The following is a 7,896-nucleotide window of genomic DNA, read 5'->3' as shown; positions in this document are numbered from 1 at the left end:
GTGCAATGGCGCGATCTCGGCTCACCGCAGCCTCCGCCTCCTGGGTTCAGGCAATTCTCCTGCCTCAGCCTCCTGAGTAGCTGGGATTACAGGCACGCGCCACCATGCCCATCCCTAATTTTAAAAATTACTCTTGGATGCCATAATCATGTGTTTTCATTTCATAGAACCATGTCCTTTTTTTTGGAGATCTGTGCTGAAGCATTTAGAAATTAGATGCCAGGTTTGGATATAGATACAGACAGAGAGAGAGAGAGAGACAGGGATGGATAGGGACAGAGAGAGATAAGTCAATGTGGCAAATATTAACAATTAGCAAATCTAATTGAAAAGGAGTGTTCATTGTTCTGTCGTGTTCAACTTGCCTGGGTTCCATTCCAGACCTCACCAGTGTTACTAGCTGTGTGGTATTTGGCAAGTTAATAAAACTCTTTAAGTCTTAGTTGCTTCTCTAAAAATGAAGATAAAGATAGAACCTACTCAGAAAGTCTTTGTGAAGATGAAGTGACAATGTAAAGCATTTAGTTGGGTGCCAGCCTCAGAATCAGGGCTCACTGAATGTTAGCCACGATACTAATGACATCGGTCATCAATACATGCTGAGTACCTTGTAACCCTACTTCTATCACATGTTACACTTGCTGTTTTAAAAGTACAATCCCAGATACATTTGCCACTGTATAATTGAACCATTTTATAAACTGGGTTATCTGCAAGCAGGTAAAAGCCACGTAAAATAATTCTTTGGTTTATCCTAATCTTTAAGTCATAAAGTAACTGCTAAAAGGTACACCAAAATGTTTTCTTGGAAATAATTTTCAGAACTGTTTTAGTAGTTTTTCTTTTGGAATGCATTCTGAAACAAAAATTATAAAAACCAATTGAGGTCCACTTGACCTCGTCTATTTGGCACAAAATGTAAACTAAATTATGAGCATCATTAGATACCTTGGCCGTTTCAAATCACACAGGATCTGCTGTGTGATGCTGAAGTAAACTCACTTCTGTGGGCTTCAGCTCCCTCAGTGTGGTCTCTGAAAATTCATGACACAGTAAAAAATCTTTGAAAAGTCTCTACTTTCTCAGACTGCAGTTGTATCTCACCTTCCAGATTGATTTCTTATAATACACAAGATCATCCATTAAAACATAATAATAGGAAACACCTACACAGAGCTCCCTCTGTGCCAGGCACCTAAGTGTTTGATGTATACTAACTCAGTTATTCCTCCTCACAACCTTAGGAATAAGTACCCACATCCTCCCCATTGAAACACAGGGTCTTGAGGCACAGGCAGGTGAAATAACTTGCCCAAGGTTAATCAGTGAGTAAGTAGCATGCTGTTGCGATGCCCACCTGGGCAATCTGGCACCCGTTTCTCATGCTCAGAACCATTATGTGTGTGAGCATATAAAAGACCATAGCATTTTGTTAAGATAGGCAGGAATTTATAATTTGTGTAGAGCACTCTCGTTTATGGAGAACTGGCATAAATGTCATTGTAGGTCATTGTTTCACTTTATCCAAACATCAGCCTCACAATTCCATTAAATCAGCTATTTGATATTCTTCACTAATCTTTCCTTCTGCCAGTGTCTTAACCCTGTCTACCCACACAAGGTAGCAATATCTGTGCTAATCCGTCCTAATAATTAGTACAGATATTAGTGATCTGTGCTAGTTGATTAATATCTCTGCTGTTTCTCAGAGTTAGCACAGACATTCACAGTCTGTTTTAAACTACAGCCACTTAACCTATGTTAAGCCTCACTTTCTGGTGAGTGTGTCACAGTGTATAAGGGTGGTCATTTTAGGAATCAAGTGTTCTTCCACATTGCTGAGCCTTAGGCTTATGAGTGAGGATGCTGAACGGCTCAGAGAGGATGTGCTTATTTGAGGATAGATGTGCTTTTGCGCTGGTTTTGCTGGAGGATCTGAATATTGTAAGCTCAAAGACACTGATTGGTGGACAGAACTTAAGTGCTTCAGGGCAGATGAGAATTACACAGCAGTGATCATATTAAAAGCATTGCATTTCCTGAAGAGTCTGAGATAAGGTAATTTTTTTTCATATATATATGAAATTCATATATAAAAATTGTAACCAGTGAGAGGTGGGATAAAAAGAGACTTAAATTGTAATATTTTTTTTTGAAAAATAGTGTTTCACAATTTTTTTTATTCTCTCTAATTTAAGGAAACATGTAACAGTTTTGAGTCCAGTAAGGTCAGTGAAAGACAAAAATACATTCTATAGTGAATTACAGTGGTACTTACTCTTTCTTTGGACATAGAGGATATAAATTCACTAAGACCAGCTGTTTCTCACGAGGTATATGAAAGTGAGCTTGGTAGTTACACTGGAATCCCAGAATTCCATCATTGAAAGGGATTTTAGAGATGACTCAGTCCCTGTTACCCATCTTAGAGATGAGAAAAATGAGGCACAGAAATTTGCAGAGTTGGAGCTAGAAACAAACCATGATTCTTAGTCTGTGCTCCTTCCCCAGTAGCAGGCTTCTGCAGAGTAGAAGCCTATTATCAAAACAATAAGGCTGTTGAAATCAGTGGCTTCAGCTAAGCAATAGCCAGTGACTAACGGAAATGGGGATACCAACTAGTTAAGGACAGAGGTGCTCAGTCCAAGTGAAGGCCAGGAGTCTACATACCACTTTCCTCTATTCAAGCTATTTATGCCTGCTAGGTTTAGAGTACTGATTATGAAAGTGAACCCGCAGAGTGAACCCTCAACCCTCATGGCTGAGTTTAAAGGAATCCTCTAGCCTGCTAACATCAAATTCAAAATTGTGTATGAAGATGCACATTAAAAAACTTTTTCTGGGAAGAGCATACATAACTTCCATTAGATTCTCAAGGAGGTAGGAATAAAGGAATTGAATAACTATTACTTTAAAATGAAAGAATTCCTTTAAATTGAATGGTAGATCTTATGACATGAAAGCTGATAAAAAAAAAACTTTTTAAAAGTTAAAATGTAGGGCTTTTTGGGGTAGAGTTTTTTGATTTGCAGAAGACTGTTAAGATAAGGTATTGAATGATGAAAGTTAAAAATTTTCCATGTTGGCACATGGAAAGTAAAGAATGGTAAAATTCATAGCACATTCTAATTAGTTCATGTATTTATGTTACTGAAATTGAAGTGATATCAAATTGCATAGCAACGTCCTGATAGCCTTTCTTCTAACTTTTTGGGTTTGTAAGGGTAGGATTGTGCCTATCTTGCTCACCTTTGTCTCTCGCCTCTAACATAGCGTCCAGCACAGGTAGACTGTGATGACTTTTTTTTGGGTAAATACCAATTAATTACACTTTCGACACATGATCAGGTTAACACAAGAGCAGACATTTGTGCAAACACCACGGTTCTCCCTTGAAGTGATTGTAGGTTTCAGCCAGTGCTAATTTTTCTCTTTCTTAATGTGTGTGGTTAGGAAGCCAGGTCCTGTGGCCAGAGTAAGTGGACCCACTATGTGAGGAAACTTGCTTATCACAGCCTAATAAGGAGTAGTTCTTGTGGCATAAGTCAATACTAAATGTGCTTTGGTCATTTGACAGAAATCAGGGAGGCAGCAAGGAGTCATGGAAATGAGCCCAAACTGAGAGTCAGAAGCCTGTGGTCTGCTGACACCCCTAGCCCACATCCGTACCTAAAAGCAGGCTGTGCACTAGGGACCTAGTGACCTTACTAGAAAAAACTCAAATTCTCAGAGGCACAAGTCCTCATGGGCAAAATGTGGATACCACCACCGAACCCTGCCAATTTCCTATCATTGTGACTATCAAATTAGCCCACAGGCAGGAAATTGCCTTGAAACTTTTTATAGCTTATATTACTCTTCACATAGATAAGCAATTAACTTTATATATATCCATTTTTAAAAGATCAGTCCTATGATTAAAAGTTCGACTACCCTAGTTCACTTCGTTTATACATTATGCTAAAGCCCTATAAAAGAGGCACTACTTTGGAGAGATGTCGATTACAAGCAGTAATTTTGGCTTTGAAATATATATATAATGTTCACTTGACCTCATTTATTTGACACAAAATATAAACTAAATTATGAGCATCATTAGATACCATGGCCTTTTCAAATCACACAGGGTCCTGGATCGGCTCTGTGGTGCTGGAGAAGTAAGTTCACTTCTCTGGCCCTCAGCTCCCCAATTTTTGACATACTTTGCATTCTTATATCTTTGTCAGCTGTCAACTTCAGTATTTTCAGGTTAAATTCTATCCGTAGTCATCCCAGTATACCTGCTTTAGATGATACAAACGTCAAAAGATCCGGCTCTCCCTCGTAAAACGTGGAGAACAGACACCACGGGGGTTTTGTGAGGGTAAAGAAAGGCAACCGCTCAGCAAAAACGCACCCTGGCACAACGGGGGTGAATAGATACGCTCATTGAGCGTTTGCTCCATCTTCACTTCTATTAAATGAAGACACGGATATCTAAAATGCTATGAGTCTAACTTTGTAAAGATTAAGATAGATTTGTAGTTATTTTTCAAGATAAAATAGAAAAGACACAAGTTTTGAAGGCAGTCTCTTTTGATCCACCCTGCCCCACTACTGTGTTATACACCCTTTTCTGGCCGCTCCAAAAGGGAAGCTGGTCCAAGGCCATATCACAGGTACCTCCCCTACCATCCCAGGAAACTTTGCAAAGAAGCTCAAGTATTAGGTTTCTAACACCCCTCCTTCCCCCGCCTCTGCCCGCGGGAATCCATCCAGCGCAACCTCTGGTCCGGGGCGACGCGACACCTTCTGGGTCCCCAGGGGGCACCCTCAGGCGCAGCGGGGCCAGGCCAGGCTCTGCGGCCACGTGCGCGCCGCCCCTGCCCTGCCCTGCCAGTCCCCCCGCGGCGACCCTCGCAGCGAGGTTCCCCTGCGTCCTTGCCACGTTCAAGAGAGGAAAGGCGGGCGGGAGCGCGAGACTGAAGTCGGCGTACCTGCTGTGCCAGGAGCGTCTCCTTGGTTCCCCGCGCTGGCTCTGCGGGCCGCTCCGGGCTCCGCGGGCCGCTCCCTTCCCGAGGCTGCAGGCGGCGCTGGGGCCCGGGCTCGGCCGCTCACAGGAAGCCCGCGCCTGCGAACGTGCGACCCTTTTATAACTCACTGTGACTCATAACCGACCAGGCGCCTTTCTGCATACCCCCCGCTTCTCCCCCCTCCTGCCTGTTCTTGGAACCTACAGCTTGAAAACTTTTTTCTTTTTAAAGGAAAAGTCGAAAAAGCCCAGCGCCCGGGGAATTGGTGTTTTCCCCTTTCCCTTTCTCGGGTGTCATTGCGTGTGTGTATTTTTTTTTCTCTCGACACGCGCCGTGTACTTTCCTGCGCCCAGCGCTGCAAGGCTTAGGCTCCAACCTTTGTTCTTAAAGAAAAGGAAATGCCTTCAAATGACGGCCCAGACGTCGCCCGAACTCAGTCGGCCTGATGGGGAAGTGGCGACTTCTTGCAACTGGGTGGCAGGGGTATCTCTACTCTCTCCTTGCAGGGAGCCCAAGAGGAGTGAGTGGGAGGTTTTTCCTCCTCAACCGAGTCAGCTGGAGCCAAGCAGGTCCCTAAGAGAGGAAGAAATCCTCTTCAGGCGATCCTGTATCTCATCCCTACCTCAACACCCTTCAAGAGCCCGCGTTTGGTTTGGAATATGTAACTGGGCTTTGAGAACCTTTGTACTGTGTCTGGTACCCGCATTCGGGATAGGACTTGAAACTTTAAAAATTTTGACCTCACCAACATTCTCCCCCTGACCTCCACTACCATCCCCAGGACCTATTCCTGGAGCATATGGGACTCAGGTCATTTTAATTTTTGGTTTCATCGCCACTCTCTTTTTCCTTCACCCTGCCACAAAGGGGACATTTTCCTGGAGCAACCATTTGATTTTTGGGGATGGAAAAGAACAGATAGATCCTGCAAGCCTAGCCAAGTAACTCATTCATGAGTCTCAGTTCAATAAACGTTTAGACCTTGAAGAAGAAGAAGGAAATATGAGGAAGAGAAGGAGAACAGGAATAGACCTAGCCTCATCGTCATGTGACTGGGGCCTTTTTGTAAGAAAGACAGGGCCACTGCTGGCTTGCATTGCAAGTATCCAGTACTTGGGCCCTCCCTGTCAAGGGTGTAAGACATTTTAAAATAGTTTGTATTAAGCTGATATCAGTCAGTTTCTAGGACCCCTGAATCCATGTCAGAGCTGGAAATCCCATAGTACTTAATTTACAGATGGCTCAGGTTGGTTAAGGAACTTGGGAGCATTTTAAAACCCTCTTTTCTTAAGATATATGTTTTTCCCCTATATTCAAACAACAATAATCATGATGATAACCACTAACACTTATAATGCATTTAACATGTTCTAGGTCCTGTGCTAACACTTCTTACATGCATTAACTCTTCCAGTTTTCATTACGATCATATGAGGACGGAGCATTATAATCTCTATTTCCAGATGAGGAAACTGAGCACAGAGAGATTAAACTTGTTAACTTAGGTCCTAGTAAGTAGCCAAGCTGAGATTTAAACTCAGTTCTGAGCCTGGAGGGCTGGCGCCATAGTCCAGTCTCCCTGCTTTCCAGATCCATGTGACATTGAGGAGCTGGGGAAGCTGTACAGGGGGGCATGTGGCAAGGATGCATGGTCCCCACCCAGGTGGGCCATGTCTCTCTGCTGGTTATAGATGCCTACAAGGCCTTCTGAATTTCCCATTTCTCATTATAGTTTGAACTATATGAAATTTCCCATAGGCAATTCTAGGATGACCTTTTATCCCTAGAATGGCAAGTTTGTATAATTCAGTTTAATAGAAGCAGGACATTTCTCAATCTTCCCTTCTCCCAGTGATGGAAGTAATTTCAGGCCATGTGCAAACCTCCCCATTTTAGGTCCCAGTTTGAGATACCCAGAATAGTGGATGGAGAAAGGGGTTTTAGAAGTCAAATCCACCTGAATTTTACACTAATTCTAGCTGTGGAATCTGAAGGTTAACCTTTCTATGTCTCAGCTCCCTATAAATGACAATAATAATGTCTCCCATTAGGGATTGCTATGAATTGAATCATATTCTCCTCAACTTCATATGTTGAAGCCCTAACCCCCAGTGTTATCCCCATTTGGAAATAGAGCCTGTGGGGAGGTAATAAAGGATAAATGAGGTCATCAGGGTGGATCCCAAATCTCATAGAGCTAGTGTCCTTATGAGAAGAGGAAGAGGCACCAGAATTCCCTTTCTGTCAGAGATCAGACAAAGCAGTGGTCATGTGAGTATGCAATGGGATGGTTTCCTATAAGCTAGGAAGAGAGTCCTCACCAGAAACCAAACCCTGCAGGGCATTGATCTGGAACTTTCTAGCCTCCAGAACTGTGAGAAAATAAATTGTTGTTGTTTCAGCCACCCAGTGTGTGGTATTTTCTTATGGCAACCCTAGCTGACTAAGAGGGATATATATGATGATTAAATAAGGTGATGGATAAAAAGTACCTGGTCAAAATGGATAGCTTGAGAAAGTAAGAGCTGGCCACCTGCCAGGACAAATATTATCCCATGGATGTTGTTGTGGGCTGAATCGTGTTCCCCTCCCGCCACCTCCCAAATTCGTATATTGATGTCCTAACAGCCAGTACTTCAGACAAGATTGGGTGCCTGCAGAGTGCTATGGCCGTAGACCACCCAGTACTTCAGAATATAACCTTATTTGGAAACAGGGCCTTTGTGGATGTAATTAGTCAAGATGAGGTCCTATTAAAATAGGGTGGGCTCCTAATCCAATATGACTGGTGTCCTTAGAAAAAGAACATGATGCGTAGAGAAAGAAACATGTATGGAAGGAAGAGAGTGTGAAGAAACATTGGGATAAGATGGCCATCTATGAG

General features: G+C 42.8%; 1 long non-coding RNA gene across 1 annotated transcript in view; it reads right to left on the bottom strand.

Moving 5' to 3' along the window:
* The window catches only part of LOC108313496, a 13,641-nt gene extending 7,692 nt beyond the window's left edge, over positions 1 to 5,949 (bottom strand). The window contains exons 1-2 of the long non-coding RNA XR_005202396.1: positions 5,217 to 5,949; positions 4,977 to 5,110 (exon numbers count right to left, since the gene is read on the bottom strand). This is a non-coding gene — a long non-coding RNA (uncharacterized LOC108313496). The remainder of the gene's footprint in view (positions 1 to 4,976; positions 5,111 to 5,216) is intronic.
* Positions 5,950 to 7,896: the final 1,947 nt, after the last annotated feature.

This window comes from Cebus imitator, unplaced genomic scaffold (genome assembly GCF_001604975.1).
Source record: "Cebus imitator isolate Cc_AM_T3 unplaced genomic scaffold, Cebus_imitator-1.0 Scaffold138, whole genome shotgun sequence".
Classification (NCBI taxonomy): Eukaryota; Metazoa; Chordata; class Mammalia; order Primates; family Cebidae; genus Cebus; species Cebus imitator.
This window is presented reverse-complemented; position numbering and strand designations above follow the sequence as displayed.